Source organism: Malaclemys terrapin, chromosome 3 (assembly GCF_027887155.1).
Source record: "Malaclemys terrapin pileata isolate rMalTer1 chromosome 3, rMalTer1.hap1, whole genome shotgun sequence".
In the NCBI taxonomy this organism is placed as follows: domain Eukaryota; kingdom Metazoa; phylum Chordata; order Testudines; family Emydidae; genus Malaclemys; species Malaclemys terrapin.
In genome coordinates, this window is record NC_071507.1 from 183,602,191 (window position 1) to 183,625,018 (window position 22,828).

Below are 22,828 nucleotides of genomic sequence, written 5' to 3' on the forward strand. Positions count from 1 at the left end.
CACATACAGATTTAGCCATCTACAGATAATACTGCTACTTTCACCATAGCTATTTTTTAAAAAGTAAAATCTAATGGCTGACTTATAAAAGCAGAGTTAAATTGTACAGTGGGAAGCTGAAGACAGAGAATTAGATTGAGTGCCTTTCATCTGTAGGTCGCAGGTCTAAATCTAGATTACTCTGGAAATAGCTGTCTAATAACCCCTGTTCCAATTATTGATGCATAAACAAAGACTACTATCATTTGTTATACAGATAAAACAGAAGATTTCCTTATGGTTCTTAATCTATATCTTCACTTCAAGCAACTTTTAGATGTTCCCCAATCTTTTTATTTAAAAAGAAGGGAAAACCATTATTTTCTGATAAGGAATCAGAGGGGAAGTCGTGTTAGTCTGGATCTGTAAAAAGCAACAAAGAGTCCTGTGACACCTTATAGACTAACAGATATATGCGTCTGACGAAGTGTGTATTCACCCATGAAAGCTTATGCTCCAATACATCTGTTAGTCTATAAGGTGCCACGGGACTCTTTGTTATTTTCTGATTAATAGATTCTAAGGTCAGAAAGGACCACTGTGATCCTCTAGTCGGACCTCCTTGGAGAACACAGGCTATAAAATTTCCCCACAATAATTCCTGTTTGAACTACAGCATATCTTTTAGAAAAACATCCCGTTTTGATTTAAAAATTGCTCCTTTTGTTTTTTCACCACAACCCTTGGTAAGTTGTTCCAATGGTTGATTACCTCCACTGTTAAAAATGTCCACCTTGTTTTTAATCTGAATTTGTCTAGCTTCAATATCCATTGGTTCTTGTTATACTTTTGTCTGCTAGACTAAAGAGCCCATTATCAAATATCTGTTTCCAATATAGGTACTTAAAGATTGCGATCAAAGCACCCCTTAACCATCTTGTTATTACTCTATATAGATAGACTCAAGAGACTCAATCACTAATAGTCATGTTTTCCAAATCTTTAATCATTTTCATGGCATTTTTCTGAACCCTCTCCAATTTATCAACATCTTTTGTAATTGTCACCAGAACTGGATGCTGTATTCCAGCAGTGGTAACACCACAACCAAATACAGAAGTGATATAACCTCTCTACTCCTATTTGACATTCCCCTGTTTATAAATCCAAGGTTCATGTTATCCCTTTTGTCCACAGCATTGCACTGGATATCATGTTCAACCGATTATCCACTGTAACCCTCACTTTTTTTTTCCAGGGTCACCATTTCCTAGGAGAGTCTTCCAACCTGTAAGTATGGTCTACATTCTATATTCTTAGATGTATGCTTTTCTATTTGGCAGTATTAAAACACATGCTGTTGGCTTGCACCCATTTTACCAACCAATCCAGATCACTCTGTATCAGTGACCTGTCCTCTTCAGTACTTTACCACTCACCCAGACTTTGTGTCATCTGCGAACTTTATCAGTGATGATTTTATGTTTTCTTCCAGCTCAATGATAAAAAATGTTAAATAGTGTAGAGCAACTCCTGGACCCCACTGAAATCACTTCCTTGACAATGATTCCTCATTTACAATTATATTTTGAGATCTGTCAGTCAGCCAGTTTTTAATCCATTTAATGTGTGCCATGTTGATTTTGTATCATTCAAGTTTCTTCATCAAAATGTCATATGGTAGCCAGGGCAAATGTTTTACAGAAGTCGAAGTATATTAAATCAACACTATTGCCTTAATCAGACAGACTTGTAATCTCATCAGAAATATCAAGTCCGTTTAACAAGATCTATTTTTCATAAACCCATGTTGACTACTTTGAATTGTATTATGTTGTCAGGGTTCTGGTCCTTCAGCAAAGCGCCTTCAGGGGTGTGGTGGGATTGGGCCCTAATCGCTCAAATGGGGATGCTCAGTAGTCCTGTGATGGGGATGGTGTCTCAGCCCTCCAGCTGAGTCCTTCTGGGTACTTATCCCTTCTGGGTCCAGAGAAAAAACAAAAACTAGAAACAGGAAAATAGAAGAAGTAAGAGGAAACAAACAGTCAGTCCCAGCCAAGATGCTGACTTCTCTTCCTTCAGAGGAGCCTAGAACAAGTCTCAGTCTGGTTAAAAGTACTGTGGGTTACTGTCAGAGGAAATAGGAGCTTTGCCTCAGGGAACTTGGAGCTTCTTTAGACAAAGGAGCAGCCTCTGCCGTTCACCAGGCCACTCTCAGAGCTGGTGAGATTAGCAGTCTATTCTCCTCCCAGAGCTGCCTGCTACTGCCTGAGTTGAGCTTTCCCCCTTTTGACTTGGGGGATATGACTTGCAGGGGCAGCGGGACCAATCCAGCCCAGAGCAACTCTTTAACCCCTTCTTCTCTGTTGCAGGGTTTACACATCCCATTCACATGTCCTTCTTTTATTCTTTATTAATCAAGTCCTGTATCAGCTGCTACATTATTTTGCCCAGATCAGTGTCAGGGTGACATGCCAATAATTAGTTGGGTCATCCCACTTAATCTTTTTAAATACTGGCACAGCATTATCTTTCTTTCAGTTTGCTGGAACTTCCCCAGTTGTTCCAAGAGCTCTTGAAAATTAACATTAATGGTCAAGAGAGCTCCTTGGAGGCAAGTTATATGAACCTGCTGATTTAAATATGTCTAACACTAGTAGCTGCTGTTTAACATCATCTTGAGTTACTATTGAAATAAAGTGTTTCATCATCCTAAGAGGGGACAACATCCTGTTTTCCCCCCATATACAGAAAAAAATATTGATTGATATGGGTTTTATGTTTGTTTTATTAAGTAAATAAACCCTAAAATGTACTGTGCACTATGCAAAGGAAAAATAAGGATAACTGAGGTGATGATATACTTTGACTTCTGCAAGCCTTTGTACATACAACATTCTGATTTTAAGAAGACCATAAAAAATCAACAATGATATTCAATTTATCAGTTATTTGGAAGAAAATAAGACAATTTCTGATAAAAGTTATAGATGGGACAAAGATTGGTGGAATGTAAGTAATGAAAAGGATAGAATTTGCACTCAACCCTGACCTATCAAACAACACACTTTAATATAACCAAATGCACGAAAATGGATCTAGGAACATGCAGTCTGAGAATGTACGCTTTATTATAGGATGCACAGGTATATCCTGGAAAGCAGTGACTCTAAAAAGAATTTATGAGTCACGCTAGATAATCATCTGAACATGAGATCTTAGTGCAATGCTGTGGCTGAATATTAACATGATCCTTGGACATAGTAGGGTTATGTTGATTAGTAATAAGGAAGTGATATTATCTCTATACAGCACTGGTCAGACCACTGTTAGACTACAGTGTCTAGTTCTAGTTTCCACAACTTTGAAAATTTGGTGAGGGTTCAGAGAAAAATTAAAAGAATGAATTGAGCTCTGGAAAATTTGCATTATACCTCATGACATAAGGAGCTAAATCTATTTTGCTTTATGTAATTAAGGTTAAGAGGCAACTTGATCATGGTCAGTATATCCCTACAAACGGAGAAATTTGAGAGTACAGGGATCTTTAATTTAAGAGATAAATGCATAATATAGTTCAATGCCTTAAATCTGAAACTAGAAAAATTCAAACTGGAGATCATATGCAAGTGTTTAACATTAAGGATAATCAACAATTGGAAAAGCTTACCAAAGAATATAGTAAGTTCTCTATCATTTAAAGTCTTTAAATTAAGATCAGATGTTTTTCTAAAAGATATAGTGTAGTTCAACCAGAAGTTATTTGGACTGAAGGAATTACAGATTGAAATCATCTCCAAATACAGATCTGCACTTACTCTCACTGTAAATCTACGTTATTTGCTCCTGTTTTCTGACAGTAGAACAGATCTGTTTTAAGGAGGGACTTGAAGGACCAAAGGGAAGAGGCACTGTGTGACAGGCTAGGAAGAAAATTTCAGCTTTAGGGGCTGTTAGTGAAAGAAGGAAGTAGTCTGTTATGTGGCCAACATGGAGCAGAGTGAAAATGAGATAGGTAGCAGGAACTGTACTCTGTAGGACTTTGTAGACAAGGACAAAAATATATATACATAATGAGAAAGGTAAGGAGAATCCAGTTAAGGGATTGAAGAGGACTGGACAAGCTGAAGCAACTGGCAAACTTACATAAGAATGGCCACATTGGGTCAGATGGTCCATCTCTCCTAGTATCCTGTCTCTGACAGTGGCCATTACCAGAGCTTCAGGGGGTGCATACAGAACAGGGCAGTTGGAATGATCCACCCAATCTTCCCCTCCCAGCTTCTGGGAGTCTATGGTTTAGGGTCTCCCCAAGCATAGGGTTGCATCCCTGAGCATCTTGGCTAATAGTAATTGATGGACCTATCCTCCATTAACTTATTTAGTTCTCTTTTAAACTGTTATATTTTCGGCCATCACAATATCCCATGACATTGAATTCTACAGTTAATTGTGCATTGTGTGAAAAAGTACTTCCTCTTGTTTGCATTAAACCTCCTGGCTTTTCATTTCATTGGGTGACTTCTTGTATTGTGGGAAAGGGTAAACAACACTTCTCTATTCACTCTCTCCACACCATTCATGATTCTATAGACCTCTATCATATCCCCCCTTCGTTGTCTCTTTTCTAAGCTCAATAGCCCTAATCTTTTTAGTCTCTCCTTGTGTGGAAGCCATTCCATACCCTTGATCATCTTTGTTGCCTTTCTCTGAATCTTTTCCAGTTCTAGTACAAACTTTTTGGAGATGGGGTGACCAGAACTGGACATAGTATTCAAAGTCTGGGCTCAACCATGAGTTTATTTAATGGAATTATGATATTTTTTGGCATATTTTCTATCCCTTTCCTAATAGTTCCTAACCTTTTTGATCACTGCTGTGCATTGAGCTGAAGTTTTCAGAGAAATACACACACTAACTCCAGGATCTTGCTTGAGTGGTCAGACGCCATGACTCTTGTCCACACAAAGACATTTTTGAAAGATTTTCCCCAGCATTCCACTGAATTGGTGATACCAACATTAGAAGCTCTAGCACAGGCAGCACTGACCTCATGTCATTTCATCATACTGGGATCAATATGTTATGTAAATCATTCTATTAACTGTCGGTGGCCTTTCACAGCAGAACCTTCTGTGCATGTTATATTTCACTGGCATGAAACCACGTATTGTTAGGAATATTTTTTAGTTACTATGGGTATGCAGTGTAACACGCAAATAACTGCTGGAATACCCTATTTTTGATCAAACCACATCCCCTTTGAGAATAAATGAAGTCAGATATAGCTGTTTTAGTACAATTTGTATTACTTTGCAGAAGATTTTCTGGTTTCAGGTGTAATCTGCTCTGCATCTCCCAGACGAAGAGATTATTCTGTTTGTGGAAATATACATTCCTAAACTTGGCCTCAGGGTTTGTCATCAATCAATATCTGCAACATAAAATAGTGCAATCAACCAGTGCTTACACTGTACAGCAAACGGTGCTTTATAGACTAGGAATTAATCTGTGTACTGCCCACAACTAGCATGCTTTCTGAATCTTTAGTGCCTTTAATAGTACAGGATTTCCACTCTTTTTGTGCCTGCCAGTGTCAATTAGAGACAGGCTCTTTCATCAATTACAACGGTATATACAACATCTTTTCTCTCCCTTACGTTGCCACACAGATGTTTTTTACTTTTGATTTCCAAGTCCTGGAATAACAGGAGGAAAAGAAGGTCATTCACATTTTCCTAGGTATGCAGTCAGATGTGATTTGCTTTTGCATTCACTTTCTATCCTTCCTTTTCTTCACAGTTGACAAAATAGACTTGAAGTGCATTGTCAGATGTAATGAACTGGATCAAAAAGGACAGAAAATGTGTGTGAAAAAAGGAGATAAAGCGATAAAAGGAGCTGCTACAGAGAAATATAGTGAGCCATTTCAAATGAGTATGCGAGGACCCGTTATCCCACCAAAATCATGGGTATCAAACATAATGTCAGACATTTAAATTATTAAAGTTAACTTAGGATTTTATGTGCTCTTGATGGTTTCATACTGGTGCAACACTCTTCATGCCAAGAATGGGTTCTTGAAAAAATGTCCCCCTATTCCCTAGGTCAGAGGCTGCTGTTTGTATGGCTTTTTATTTATTTACTTAATTAATTAATTTCCCATTTTCACATTGACCCTGATCCTGCTGGGCTTCCACAAACAGAATTTCCATTGACCTCAGTGGGAATTATATATGCAGAGGATTTGCAAGATTAGGACCATCACATTGCAAATGATGGAGGGAAAAATATTATTTTAAACAGAGCCAAATGCTGTAAATCTTTACCTACAAATTAAAGGGATCAGTGTGGAAAGAATTAGCTAGTACTTAGTAGTATTGTAGTTAGTACTAGCTCCAAACAGCTCAAAGTACTATCAAAGTGCTGTGTCACATTAAGCAACTCAAAACTCTTTGTTCCAGTCTACGTATTTCTAAAATGCATACTATAAAACCTGGTTGCCTCTGAGAGGGGCTGTGAGGCCCAGTTCCAAAGTGTTTTGGAATCCTCATATGAAAAACTACTATAAGAGTGCAAGGCAGTATAAAGAACATGATATCACTTAAGTACCTAATCACCTAACTCTCACTGATTTTAATGATAGGCACCTGAGCACTTCTGAAAATCCCACTAGGCACCAATCTATATCCTTAGAGATCTGGCGCTTAACCACTGGGAACTGGATTGAGACCAGCAGAATCATCGCCATGTAGTCACCAAAAGTTTTTACAGGTTCTATCATCTTGGACTGGAACCAGCACCATGGAGGTAGACAGCTCAGTATCCCAACAGAAATCCTAATAGCTAATCAGTACTTAATAAAGATGTGGTCTCACCTCCAAAGAATGTACATTTAGGCTCTGCAACTGATGTATCAGAGCCACAGAGTTCTAGTCTCAGGAAGTTAACTGCAGGACCAGGCTCTAAATGATGTACATACCTTAACGAGTCTGTTATTCTTGTATCAGAACATTTTCTTTATTACCGGTACTTCCAATTTAGGACCTGATGCTGAAGCCCTGGTTCCCAATGAAATCAATGGAAGTTTTTCCTGAGTAAAGACTATCAAATTGGGCCCATCACAATGAAAAACCCACAAGAGGACTCTTTTCTGGGGTATGAAAATGAACCTGAAACCAATAAGGGATTCATCTTTGTATGTCATATCAAATGCATCCTATTGTTATTCAACACGACAGACACAAAGCTGACTACCTAGAGAAGATGTGAGCATTTTTTCTTTCCAAAGCACAACATTACCAAACCAAATTATCCTCAGGTGCAGTTAGCTGATCCCATTTCACTGTGTAATGATATTGGGATTTTTACGGGAATCTGGGGATTAGCACCTTGTTGTGAAGATAGAGGCAAGTATATAAACAAAGATATTGTAGACAGACATCAAACTAACAAAGAAAAATGTTGAGGTTTCCAGGAACAGACCCAGATTCTCAGCTAAACAATCAGTAGAAGAACTGACACAGAATTGTTATTTTTAACTAAACGAATGCAGAGCTGTCAAAGATTTAGCATGTGCAGATTCTCTTTTTAAACTTTGTTATTATCTGATCCTGGAGTAAAAATAGGTTCTCCTTTATAGGGCAGGATATAATGTCTGAAAAGGGGCTACATTAGGAAAGACTTTTCCGGCCTATCAAGAAGAGATCTTGGTTCAAATTCTTTTCTGATGCAAGTCCATTGAAGTCAGGAATTACACTGTGGATCAATGTGCTCCATTAGTGTTTACTGCTAAATGATGGTTTTGATTGCCTGGCTCAGATACCTAACTGACGTCAGTTCAAGAGAATAGTTAAAATAGAACAATTGATCCAGAAAAGGCCGATTATTCTAATATTTGATTTGATTTTTTTTTTAAGATCATTCCAGCCATGATGGAAAAACTTTATCAGAGAGGTGTGTTTTGTGGCATGTAATAAAATGTCAGACCCTGGTCTAATCTAATCGCCTCTGGCAACTCATTTCACACCTCAGCCCTACTCAACCAAAAACAGCTTTAACACATTTTACAGATTTAAAATTTTCCAATCACATACTCCCACCAGTAAGATCATTTGAAACTCATGAAGAGCTTCCTGTTACCTAGAGGGAGGGTGGGCTTGTGGTTAAGGCACTGACCTCAGACTGAGGAGATCTGCATTCAGTTCCTGCCTATGCAAAAGACTTCCTATGTAACTTTGGGCAAGATGTTTAATCTTTGTCTCAGTTTCCCAGTTTATAGTGGAGATAATAGCAGTTCTCTCTTTTTTTCATCTCTACCTCCCTATGCCTCTTAGTCCAATTAGAATCTAAGTTGTTTAGCACAGGGATGGTTTCATACAAGTTTTGTACATAACCTGGTACAATGGGGCCCCAAACTCCATTGAGGTCTAGGTAGTACCATCACATAGACAACAATAGAAGCAACCACCACTATGTAGGAGAAAAAGCAGACAACTGCATTACATCCACTAGTGATCTCAGTGAAGATCTAATTTACGTTACAGCTCTTAAATATATGATTGAGTCTATACATAAATCCTAACATATATTAGGTAAATAGGTTCATAAAATAGAGTTCATTCTTCCTGAATCATGACTGCACCAGGCAGGGGTGGCTCTAGCTTTTTTGCCGATGCAAGCATGACACGCCTGCGGGAGGTCCCCGGTCCCGCGGATTCGGTGTATCCGCTGCCGAATTGCCGCCAAATCCGCGGGACCGGTGGACCGTCTTCAGGCAAGCCGCCGAAGGCTCCCTGACTGCTGCCCTCGCAGGGACCGGCAGGCCGCCCCCCCGCGGCTTGCCGCCCCAGGCACACGCTTGGAGCACTGGTGACTGGAGCCACCGTTGGCACCAGGGCCCTTCTTAGATGCAGCTCCTTGGAGAGTCATCTCTTTATTTGGATTCAAGAAGGAAAAAAAAATCACTCTCTCTAAGTCCTTCATATTGTGGAAAGCAGTATCATGTTCTTTTTTCAAATGACCTAGCTGTTGTGCTGCAGCAGCCATTGCAGTGTACTGTGCCATGGACACCACTGTCATCTATTACTTTACATCTCCTCCTCCACCACTCATCCATCTTGCAATGGTCTTTAGACCTGGGCTGCATTCAGATTAGATGATCTAAGGACACTTGGAAGGAGTTTACTGTATGCAGTCAATAATAATGAAAAGACTTTTACAGTATCCAACAACAGCACAGGTGTTTAAACTCTATGGAATGTAACGTTTATTGGTACAAGTCAGACTTAAACTCATTGTTCCATTGTTATCACAGAAATCAAATTTCCATTTCCTGTTGTTAGCCGAGATATCCCAGAAACGAACTAAAGCTAAAGCTTAAAACGGTCACATTTTTCTTATTTTGTATGGCAAGTGGCTTACACTGACATAGAAAGGGTAAGGCCCCTACATTTTATTTGTACAGTGGATTTAGAAAGCTAGCTCAAAAGCTAAGGCCCCAAAAGTTTGTAAAATATTTTGAAGTGAAGTTCTGTCTCATGCACTCTCTCTCTGTCAGTGCTAAGTTATTAAAAGTGAATATACACAAAGTTGTAAACTAGGGTTGTTGCTATGTTCCAACTTTGAACCTTGGTAAAAAATTTCATCAAATGCCCTCCAGTCTCCAACTTTTTCATATTCGAACTCTGCCTGTTTGTAGGATACTAGAGGAAAGAGATTTTTTTCTGTGTCACATTGATATGATTGTACCAAGCCCGCCAATCAAGCAAGGTCCTGAACTGGGACTACAGTACAAAATTTTTGGATCTGCCACAGACTTCCTGTGTGATCTTGGGCAAGCCAGTTAGTCTATGTGCCTCAATTCCCCATGTGTAATAACCAGGGCCGGCTCCAGCTTTTTTGCTGCCCCAAGCGGTGAAGCAAAAAAGAAAAAAAGAATAAAAAAGCCGCCATAGTGGCAATTCAGCGGCAGCTCAATCATGCTGTTCCATTCTTCGGAGGCAATTCGGCGGCAGGTCCTTTGATCCCTCTCTTCCTCTTTGGTGGCACTTCGGCGGCAGGGACCCGATGCCGAATTGCCGCCGAAGACCCGGACGTGCCGCCCCTTTCCATTGGCCACCCCAAGCACCTGCTTCCTTCGCTGGGGCCTGGAGCTGGCCCTGGTAATAACAGGAATACAAAAGGTGGGAGAAAGGAAGTATAGGTCTGTCTTGTTCAGTTAAATTATAAATTCTTCTTGGCCATTCACTGGAGAAGTGAAAGGATAACACAAGTGCCACAATTGTCATTCCTAAGAGTGACCAAGGAACAACTGACTTCAAGGAATGACTCAAGTGAGTCTCTCCCTGTGGACACAGAAGCAGAGAAAACTGACGGTAACTGTGAAAGTTTAACCTGCATGCAAGCCTCAAAAGTTGGCAAAGGTGATGCCAGAAAAATACAGCAGTACAGGAATCCCCTAAATGTAAACAAGTCAGAGAAGGAAGTGGTTTAAAATAAAACTGCCTGCTGTGGAAGAGTAGAAGGTTGCCTAGTAATTTTCAAGACTACAGTTACTTGAAATTAATTGGGGTTCATTATAGGAAGAGAGCTGTTACCAGAATCATAGAATCATAGAATATCAGGGTTGGAAGGGACCTCAAGAGGTCATCTAGTCCAACCCCCTGCTCAAAGCAGGACCAATTCCCAGCTAAATCATCCCAGCCAGGGCTTTGTCAAGCCGGGCCTTAAAAACCTCCAAGGAAGGAGAATGCTCTACATCTGTATTATCTAAATAATGAACAGATAAAGGTGCCTGTGGAAGGGGCTCAGTAATATGTAGTATAGTTCCTGGGTTTGGCGGGACCTATACACTTGTGTATACACTGCAAATGGCTTTTTGCGAGCAGCTCTTTACACTATGTACAGGATCTTGCACAATGAGGCTCTGGCCTCAGTTGGGGTCTTTAGAGGTAGTTGTAACACTCCTAAAAAATATAATAGACTCTCCCAAAATCTGCAAGTCTTTGCCTGTTTAGATGAAAAAAAATGAAAGGGCAATTCTAAATTCTGGACATGGAAATGGAGTTAAGGAAGCTTTAAAAGCTGTCAAAGAATCTTCCCTTCCATCTAAGTAGTACTTTGAAATCTAAAATGCTAGATGCTATACAAATGCAATGCAAAGGCCTACAAATATTAATGAACTAAGCCGCCCAACACTCTGATGAGGTAGATATAGATACCTGGAGTAGGGAGAGGGTGTTAAATTACTTCCCTGGTGTTACACAGCAAGTAGAGTTTTAAATTCAGAGATCATAGAATCATAGAATATCAGGGTTGGAAGGGATCTCAGAAGGTCATCTAGTTCAACCCCCTGCTCAAAGCAGGACCAATCCCCAACTAAATCACTGCAGATGTCCTAAGGAACCTGGATAGCACCATGAAGAGCAATGGTTAATTGATAGGAGAGCAAGAAAGAAATCTAGCTGCATAACTGAATGGCTACTATAGTATAAAGAAGAACAGGAGTACTTGTGGCACCTTAGAGACTAACAAATTTATTAGAGCATAAGCTTTCGTGGACTACAGCCCACTTCTTCGGATGCATATGCATAAGCTTATGCTCTAATAAATTTGTTAGTCTCTAAGGTGCCACAAGTACTCCTGTTCTTCTTTTTGCGGATACAGACTAACACGGCTGCTACTCTGAAACCTGTTACTATAGTATAGTATCTGAGCAATTGGGAACATACCTGGTAATATGCAGCTATATCATTGATTATAAATAGATGGTTCAATGTTGCAGAGGGAACCACTTCAGAGACTTTCCTGGGATGTAGAGTACCTAATGTCCATGTGATGCCGTGGGACAATGAAGTTGCAGTGATAAACTTTTAACAAACAATGTGTACAGTTTGGTATGCTCTGTGAAGCAGCATCTGCACAGCTTCATAGCTGGATGAACGGATAGCATATTGAACTAAACTTCCTGTGCAAGATTTAGATTGTGCAATCCTTGGAATAGGGACCATATCTTCCTTTGTTTGTACAGAATTAGTGTAACCTCAATAACAATTTTGTAAAACTAATGTAAGTGTCAAGGAGAATTCAAACGCTCTCCTTGCAAAACTGGTGAAATACACCTGTTTATAGCAAAACTCTGATCGGGGTAATTAATGTGAAGCTATGAAGACTTCCTGCTGTTCTGTCCATCTATACAGAGTTTATTTCCAAGATGCATTTAAACACATTCTTAACATATCATTTCCCCCAAAACTTTGCTTTGTTTCAATAGATGTTTTATTCTTAGTAGCAACAGATGCCTAGTGGTTTGTTGAGTAGGGAAGAGCCTATAAGCTAAACACCTGTGATGAAATCCTGGTCCTGCTGACCTCAATAGGAGTTTTGCCATTGACTTCAGTGGGGCCAGGATTTCACTCCTTGACCCTATGTGCAATAGCTGTCTTTTATGACTCAGGTAACATTACATATCAATTACAAATATATTCAGAATCTTTCATCCAAAGATGACACAGTACATGCCAGACTTTGCAGCTACAGAGGAATTCATACACTATTGGAATTCAGCTAGACAACCAAGCCTAACGTTCCATACACTTGCAAAAGTGCCATAAGAAGGCAAGAACTTGACTTTACATCTCTTCTGAAAGACAGCAAGTCTAGCAGCACAATGCCTCCTGACACTGGTACTTATCCACCACTGATTCTAGAACAGTATTTATTAAATCACTAGCAGCAAAGAGGTTTTTTTCATGGAAGAATCTCATCCAAACATTGACCAAATTCAAACTGGCTCATTTGTGAGAGTGAAAAACAAAAACTAACATCACAAAACTAAACCTAAACTAACATCACAGCTAAACAGAATGTATTTTGGAGGTAATCATTTGTGTATTATTTTTTAATGTTAGAAAAAATGCCATGTTATTTGATTAATATATTTTCAAACTATGTGAACAGCTATGTAAGCCATGTACCTAATGGAAAAGTATTATATATAAAATAATTCATTCATATAAATATTGCAACATTAACACAGTTCTGGTGTTATTATTTAACCAGTCCTAATCACTGTTCAGTCTATCATATTGCAGAAGAAGTTAGGTCAGTGCTGTGGACTATATTTTTGTTTAAGTTACATTGGTGTAATGATGCTCCTGTGACTGAGGTCCAGGTTCTAATCCATGCTCTATAGGAGTTCCTGTTTGACTTTGAGCAAGTCACTTAGTTTCTCTGTACCTCAGTTCCCAATCAGAAAAATAGGAATAATAGTAAACAGAGATGGGGGTCCACCTATCAAGGAAGGGGAAGAGCATATTTGGACACTGACTGGCTAACCTCGGAGGAGGGCTTTAAGCTAGATTTGATGTGGGCACGTGACAAAAGCCCACAGATAAGTCTAAAACATGAAGACCTGGGAGAAGGGTCAGAGTCTGGGGGAGCAGGGGCCATTACAATGGGAATGAGGGAGGGACAAGAGAGAACATAGGGGGGAAATTAAATCAGTATCTTAGATGTCTGTATACTAATGCGAGAAGTATGGGGAATAATCAGGAAGAACATGAAATGCTAGTTAATAAACAGAACTATGACATAGGCCAATGGGGGCTGCGGGAAGCGGCGCGGGCTGAGGGATGTGCTGGCTCCCGCCTCCCGCTGCCCCCATTGGCCTGGAGCGGTGAACCGTGGCCAGTGGGAGCCGCGATCGGCTGAACCTGTGGACGCGGCAGGTAAATAAACCGGCCCGGCCCGCCAGCGTTCTTACCCTGGTGGGCCGTGGGCCAAATGTTGCCAATCCCTGATCTAGATAATACTTAGTTCTACCATGAGTACAGGGGACTGGACAAGATGACCTCTCAAGGTCCCCTAAAATTCTATGATTTCCTATTTCACAGAGGTTTTGTGAGTGCTAAGATAACATGGTAAAGAGCGGGTGAATAAAAGTACTTTAAGATTGACATAAATCTAGAGCAAAATCATTGACTCAGTGTCATTGCCTTGATTCTAGACTGGTATAACAGAGACCAGAATCGAGTCCTGGATTTTATTAAAATAGGGATGCCCATCAACAACTCTGTCTGTGTTGACAGCCCATTTGTTAGCCCATTGTCCCTGCCCTTCCCCATTGTTTAGAGCTGGCTTCCAAGACAATCTCTCCAAGATCCCTCTTTCAAAGAGTCTAATGAGGGAGCTGTTAAGTCTTGCTCATATCTACCAGTTCAGAAATCCGGGATACAGCTCTGCTTAAAACCTTTAAAAACAAAAAGAATGTTGGATAATAGACAGGTGTCACATTTTGATGCCCTTCAAATTTAATTTGAAATGTCTCTAATTGTTGTCCTTGTCCACTGAAGGTAGGGCAAGGAGTAATTGGCTTAATCTGCAGCCAAGGAGATCTAGATATTAGATATTAGGAAAAACTTTCTAACTATAAGGGCAGTTAAGATCTAGAATAGGCTTCCAAGGGGGATTGTGGACTCCCTATCACTGGAGGATTTTTAGGACAATTTAGGGATGGTCTAGGTTTACTTGGCCTGCCTCAGCACAGGATGCTGGACTTGACTTTTCAAGGTCCTTTCCAGTCCTGCATTTCTGTAATTCCAAGTCAGCTCTGCAAGGAATTAAAATCTAGCATTAACAGAAAGAAAAAAAAACATGATTTTCTTTTAATAGTCTACAAGAAAGTATTGCTAAAGAAAAAAATAGTTGGAACATGAAGAGCTGCATGCATGACACTGAAGTAGCGTGTGTTTTTATCTAATAGATCAGAGAAACTGTTCAAGAACATCCCATCCTCAACCAAACATTAACCACATACGGTAATGCCAAGGTCAGTGTGACCATGATCTGATCATAAAAGGTCAGTCACATCATTTCATTTTAAACTGCTACGTAACTCAGTTGTTCCCACCCATTTTCTATTGGACTGCACCTTGGCCCTACGCCCTATGTTCCCTGGAACCACGTCCTGACACAGTTGCCTCTGTGTTCACATTTTCTATCCATTTTTCTCCTCTTCTTCCATCTATAATTTTTCCTTTTGTGTATTTTGTTCTTGATTTTTCTTTTTCCCCTCCCTCGACATTTTTTTACTCTTGCCCTTCTCCTCTCTCCCTCCTTCAATTCTGATAACCTCTCTCTTTCAGTTTGCTACATCTACTTTATTAATGAACCTCATCTGAAGAAAATCAGTAGTTTTGCTTGCAAATCCAGTCGTTAGCCATTTCACTATATTCAGTTTGCAAATGAAAGCTTGTCATGTGCAAAACTCAGCTTATCAAACAACACCAAACACACGTCACAAGGAAGATGTGATCACTGTGAAATTGTAATTCTGGCATTAAAGGATGGGTTGGAAAATGTGGCTCTTTACCATGAGTTCAAAAAGTGATTATTGAAGAATCACAGTGAATGGATTTTACTGTTCATTATATATATTTATGCATGCCCCGGACCTGGACCCGGACCCCGGAGCTCACGGGGCCGTCCGGCAGTCCCGGACTCCCAACCCCACAGGGTCCGCTGGCAGCCCTGACCCCAGATTCCAGCCACACAGGGCTGGCCGGCCAGCCCCACCCCTGCTGCACTGGGTGGCAGGGCAGCCCGGCCAAATCCCTCTGTTCCGGGCAGCTGGGAACCCAGCAGACCCCGGCACGTGGGCCGGCCTTTAGCACACAGCTGAGCTGGGCTAGGGCCGTGGGCTAATTGGGCCGTGGGTTGAGAACTGCTGATCTATACCTATAGGCTATACATATCAATTTTAGCAAATTGTTTCAGTCAAAACAAAGAAAGAAAGAAAAGGAAGTGTCAGAATGGTTCATTTTGCAATTTTCAAATCAAAACATTTTGGTTTTTCAGGCTATATTAACAAGGGGAGTTAGGCACCACTGACAAAACAGGAAAAAACCTGGTGACAATACTGACCCCCATACCTAATAGTCCAGTGGTTAGGGCAGTCACCTGGGATGTGGGAGACTGTGGCAGAGATGCCAACTCCAAATGCCCCCTCAGGCTGTTGAGTGGCACTGCAGCATCTCTGCCTCAGTTTCCCAAATGGAATCTTCAGCACACTTCAGTTATGGTTGTGGCTTAGCCCTCAGTGCCCAGTCACTGAGAAAATTCTCACACACGTCCCTTCCAGGGTAATGGAGTCCCCAAGTCAAAGCTCAGCATAAACACTAACCAAGAATCTTCAGCCCCACTGGACTCAACTTTCAGCCCCCTTCCTTACAGGAGGTCCCCACCTACAGCAGATTGCCTAATTCTGACCAACAGGGTACAGGTACCAAAAACAAATAAAATAAAAAACTAATAGCCTGTGTCAGGCCTACCTTCCTGCAGATAGGTCCTGGTAGATCAGTCTTCAGTCAGCTTCTGGCCCCAAGTAGGCTTTTCACACAACACGGGAGCTGCCAGCCTGTTCTCCATCCCTATCATTCCCCAGCTGAGATGTCAGGTTTGGAAGGGTCAAGTCCTGCTGGTGAAGCAGGGCAGGACTGATTAAACCCAGGGCAGCTTCCAGGACAGTTTGGGATTCATATATACCATCACAGGCACCCAGATTTGAATCCCTGCTCTAAAGTAGGGACAGCAATGTGGTTGTCCCTGAATGGCCCAACCATTAGGCTATAGGGTTATTCTCACTTCTTTCTGGCCCAAAGAGTAATACTTTAAAACAGGGATTGGCAACCTTTGGCACGTGGCCCATCAGGGAAAGCCTCTGGCAGGCCGACCTGGTTTGTTTACCTGCCGCGTCCGCAGGTTCGGCCGATCGCGGCTCCCACTGGCCACGGTTTGCCATCCCAGGCCAATGGGGGCTGCGGAAAGGGCGGCCAGCACATCCCTCGGCCTGCACCGCTTCCCACAGTCCGCATTGGCCTGGGACGACGAACTGCGGCCAGTGGGAGCCATGATAGGCCAAACCTGCAGACGTAGCGGGTAAACAAACTGGCCCGGCCCACCAGGAGCTTTTTCTGACGGGTCGCATGCCAAAGGTTGCCGATCCTTGGTCAATGGAAAGACTCCCATTGACTTCAGTTGACTTTGGATCAGGCCCATGGTGATTGTCTACTATGGGGGAGTGATCAGCAGATATTTTCCAATGAAATTTAATATTGTCAGAAAATGCTGATTGATTGAAGAGAAGTGTTTAGGCAAATCTACTACAGTTTCAACACAACTTTTGTTGAAGCACAGCCAGAGTTGTTGGAGCCTGCCTTCCCTGGACCCCCAAGGTTCTCAGAGGTACTTGGCTTTCCAGCTTGACAGAAAGAGCCCTGGCAGCAGCAGCGCGTTGCCCTGGGGCCACTGCGGTTTGTGTCGTGGGGGAGCAGCGCCCGCACCTCGTGGCTGGGTCGGGTAGGCTCCTAGAGGGGAACACTTGGGCTGGGGGCCACCCCTCGGGGCACACAGAGCCGCCTGCAGATGCTGCAGGGAGGCCGCCCCCCCAGTCCTGCAGCCGGGGCTGGGTGAAGCGGCCTGAGCCAGAAGCAGAAGCAGCAGCGGGGCCATAGAGGGCAGGGCGCTGCCATGCGGGGCCCACGTCCCGCTCTCCGGGACTCCGCTCCCTCTGGGGCTACCCTGCCCCAGCTCCTCAGCCCCCTGCCGGGGCAGTCTTCTGGCTCTGCCCCCCTGGGTCCCTGCCGGTCCTGGAGGCGGGAGCCCTAGCTCGAGGGACCCTGGGCTGAGGCGTGGCCCAGGCGCCCTGCTGCTTACCCAACCCTGCCAGCGCCGGACCTGCTAGAGGCGAGGAGGGAGTGGGGGGGAGTCAGCACTGGTGGGGGGGAGCCCAGGGCTGGGGCGGCAGGGGGTGCGGGTGGGGTGGGGGAGAGAGCCCAGTGCTGGGGCGGCAAGGGATGCGGATGGGATTGGGGGGGGGAGTCCAGGAGTGGGGTGGGGGGCGGCCAAAAATTTTTTTGTTTGGGCCGGAAAAAAACCTAGAGGTGGCCCTGGAGAAAGGTAGGAACACAGTCTCTATCCCTGAACCCAAACACCCTGCCCCCCTGGACACGGCCAGCTGAGGATCTTACAGCACTTTCTTGGCTTGAGGAAATTCACCGTGCCGTCCTCCTTGTCTAACAGGAGACAAAGGGAAATAAGACTCATTATATTCAGTTCCTGCTGCCTTGATCTTCTTCTGCTCCCCTCTTGGTCCCTGACCTCCCCACCACTCAGGCTTGCAATATGCATATTGCCTTTTAATCCCCTGCCATAGAGGAGCTGCCCTTGAATCTTCTCTGTTCTCCATCTCCACTCCCATTAGCCCTGCTCCCTGCCTTGGTCAACTCTCCCCTTGCTTCTCACAGCGGCCTCCTCTCTGGCCTTGTTGCCTCCCCTTCACTTCCCTTCAGCCCAGGCAAGGTGCTGCTGCTGCTAAAGTCCCCTTCCCCCTTCTTCCTCCCCACTTCCCCCCCAAGCACTGCTGTGCTCATGTCATTCACTTTTTCCACCCTCCCTGCACTGCCCTCCTGAGTCTCCTGCTACAAGTTCAGACTTCTCCTCACCTGGCTTCTCCCTATCATCTTTTGGGCCCAAGGATAGTAGCTTTGCCTGCTATTGCTCAGGGTCTCAGAAGAGGAGACTGATAATTGTACTATGTCTCTTTCTTCCCCTCACCCACTAACTAGACAGCATGGTTCAACCTGGCCCCAGAGAGGAGATGAAGCAGAAGAGGAAAGAGTGATTAATTGCAATATGGCAACAGAGAGCTCAGGAAAGATAAAAATAGAGAAGCATCCCCGATAATAATGAAAGATTTGTGGGATTCAAAGTATGCTTTTAAGTGATGAAGCAGACACTAACATAATCATTACTCAGAAACAGTGAGGAATGAAAATCTGCAACCACTTTATTCCACAAGGTTAGTAGAAAACATCTAGTTACACTGGCATTAGAAGGTAAATAGCATATATTGTAGCTACATGCTATGGTAATTATTTTAATTTTACCGAGTGGTTAAAGCATTACTAATTAGCATGTACTATACTAGTCAAGCTTGGGTTCCCAAGAGAGATAATAAAATCAGAAGGTAGATACACTAAAACCTGCTTTAGTGAAAACCTCTGAAGAGAGACCACATGTCACGAGTGATTACTTGCAGAGGCCATGGAACTTTTCCCCCTATAATTTAACTGTGAAGAAACTGAAGAGTAACAACTTGTCATCTGTGACCAGTGACCACATTTTCTTACCTCCATCCATAAAAACAAACCTGTAGGAGAAACCAATCTTCGCTTATCAGTAGGGGTCTACCTAAATCGTGAAGAAATCACACATTTCTTGCAAATTGGTCATGGAATAAATAGAGTACAGTAGCAAATTTCGTGGATGTGTTCATACAGTACTGTAAGCCACCCTTATCTCTGCGCTGCTGCTAACAGCGGCATTGCCTTCAGATCTGGGTGTCCGGACAGCAGCTGCCGCTCTCTGGCCTCCCAGATTTGAAGGCAGTGGAGACCCGTAGCTGCTGGCCAGGTGCCCAGTTCTGAAGGTTGTGCTGCTGTCAGCAGTAGCACAGAAATAAGGATGGCAGTACCATACCAGGCCACCCTCATGACTCCATTTCTGCTGGTGGTGGTGGTGCCTTAAGAGCTGGGCGGCCAGAGAGCAGTGGTGCTGGCCAGATTCACAGCTCTTAAGGCAGCATAGAAGTAATGGTGGCAATACCACAACCCCGCTACAATAGGCTTGCAACTCCCTTTTGGGTTGGGAACCCCAATTTGAGAAATGCTGTGTACTTTTGTTGACTTTTAGGTTATACTTTTGTGTACTTTTATACTATACTATACAAAATACCAGATTTCACAGGGGAGACCTGATTTCAAGGTCCGTGACACGTTTTTCACGGCCACAAATTTGGTAGGGCCCTACTTATCAGTCTATGTATGAACCAGAACTGGAGGTTGAACTTGAAATTGAACAAACAGGAACTTGAAAGGAAGATGTGAATGTGTTCAAACAAAAGATGTACTCTACTGTAAATTACAGTTTAAAGCTAAAAGAAGTCAACATGGAAGTAAAAAAGAAAAAAATGCAAATCCAAAATGTTTCTTACACTGGAGCAATGTGTTAAAGCTATATCACAGATAGAAGCTGGTACCAATTGCCATCAAATTGCCAAACAGTTTTGAGTTGGAAAAAACACAAATCCAAAACCTGTTATGATGGAAGGTAGAAATCTTCACTAATTAGTCAAATACAAATTCTTCAATGAAAATTAAACATGCCAAAACTGGAAATGAAGAAGTCAATTTTCTCACTTATGAATAGTTTAAGGCCACTGTCACTCGTCATGTAAATGTCTCTGGTCCAATGTTAAAAGCACAAGCCATGAAATTCACAGAGGAATTGGAAAATGGGGAGATTAAAACCAGCAATGCCTGGCTTGAATCGTTTAAGAAGAGGCATAATCTTGCCTTTGGTATAGCATGTGGTAAGAGTGGAGACGTTAAACAAGATGTGGTTTCAGATTGGAAACAAAAGTTACCTGAACTCATCCAGGATTATCAACCATCTGAAATCTACAGTATGGCTGAAACTGGACTTTTATTTAAAGACAGCAGCATCAGCAAAGCCCTCTGTGTCAAAGGCAAGCAATGTTCAAGTGGGAAGAGTTAAAAGGAAAGAATCACCTTTGCTTTATGCACCAACATGAATGGAGATTTAAAAAAAGCCTATATTGATTGGTAAATCCCTATGCCCATGATGTTTTGACAAGCTGAATATCAAGGAGTTGCCTGTGGAATATGAATTCAGCAAAAAAGCATGGATGAACTCGGAGCTTTTTGAAAAATGGTTACAAAGATTTTCCTACAAATATGTTGTTTGTGGATAATGCCCCATGCTACCCCCTATTAAACTCACAAACATTAAACTCTGCTTCTTTCCCCAAAACAGCACCTCTGTGTTACAGTCTATGGATGCTGGGGTTATTCAAACTGTAAAAGTGAAATTTCAGAAAAGTTAAATTCAATTTACTCTTCATCAAATGGAATCTGATGCAACTTCATTGATGCTTTTGAAAAGGGTTTCACTCTTGGATGCAGTACACTGGGTTCATCTAGCATGGAGTGAGATTGAGCCAAGCACCATCAAAAAATGCTTTGCTAAATGCGGATTCACTATTGCCAAGTCACTTGTAGATTCACCACATGAAAACGTTCGTCCAGAAGGTAAACATGAGCTCCCTCTAGTGGTAGTTAACATGCCACAGTCTTTTTGGTGTGCCAATTGAGAAGACCTACCAGATTGATGAGAACCTTTCAACAACTGAAGATGTCACAGACTGGTCAGAACCTGCTACAAAACCCCTAGAAAATTTCAAGCCATGTGACGACTCACACAGTGATACAAAAACTGATGATGATGATGATGAAGAAGAAGGGGATTGCAATGGTGCCTCTGAACTACTGGGAAGAATCATTTCTGTGCATGAAGCCAAGAATATGATTTAAGACATAGAAGCATTTGCCATTCAAAAGGGCAACAACCGACTTTTTATAAATGTTCCATGATGCAGAAGAAGAAGAAGCGGTAAACATACTCCTATCATTGCAGAGGCAGACAAGAATAAGTGACTTTTTCAAATGAATACCAGCTACTGTAGACTTAAACCAGGAGTTTTTACCTGTAATTGTAAAAAATTTCTTTTGGCTCCAGTCTAGAAAATAAGCACTTGTATTAATGAACTGAATTACCTCATTTGATTAACCTAAATATTGTACTATTGTATTAATAAACCCACCAAGAGATTTTAATTGTGTAATGTTACTGTATTGTGTAATGTTCATTTAAAAGGTGATTAAAATGAAACATGAAACATTGGTGACTATAGTAGCCTTTCTGTACATTGTAAAACTGCCCATTTTACAGCAAACCTTTGAAGAGAGACCACCTCTGACAAGAGACCACTTTTTGCTACCTCCCCTGAGTGGTTGATCTAGGCACATTTTACTGTACAGCTATGGAACTTAATGGCGGTTTCAATCCATAGACACTTGTTTTGTTTGCGGTGTTACTTTGGCTTATCATGAGCCATATCCTGAAGAGGTGTGAATGAGCATAACTCCAGTAACATCAATGGAGCTGCATCCATTGGGTATCCAGCTGGTGCAGGTGACAGAGCAGTGAAGACCACACCGCATGCACTTCCGTGCAGGTAGTACAAACCCCGCACAGACCCTTGGTACATACTCAGCTTGCTTGCCAGTTCTGAAGCCTGTGCTGTGCTGTCTTCACTACTACTGCTACTTGCACTTGCTGGATTCAAGCTAGATCAGGTAGGTTATCCTATGCACAGCTTTTGCTGTGTAGACATATCCAGTGACACTAGCTGAGGATCTAGTATCATGGTAGCATGCACCCTGTGCTAAGCACTGCCCACACATAAAGGAATAAATACTCCTTGCTGCCTCAAGGTGTTTAATCTTAGAAAACAAGCTATATCGGAAGGGTGGAGGAGAGAGGTAACACCTGATATCAAAAATTCTTTTAAAAATAATCAATTATCCGAGCTGCCCCTCCTACCTATATAAGTTCTTCTATCACACTTATCACCGTAATATCCATGTGCTTTCCAGTAGCAATGTGAGTAACATCTGTCACATGTTTGTTCTCTTATCCTCTCCCCAGGTGGAGAAAGAGTGTGTGCTGTAGAGTGTTTTGTTATTAGTTTGCAAATGTCACAGCAGAAGTGGGTTCACCTAGGCTTGCACTCAATGAGTTGCTACATAAAAAACATTCAGCAAGAGATGATAGTCATCTCTTGGAGTGGAGGTGGAGTTTATGAGAAGAAAAAGACTTACAACAGTGAAAAGTAATGAGCTCAAAAACAACAAAGAGTCCGGTGGCA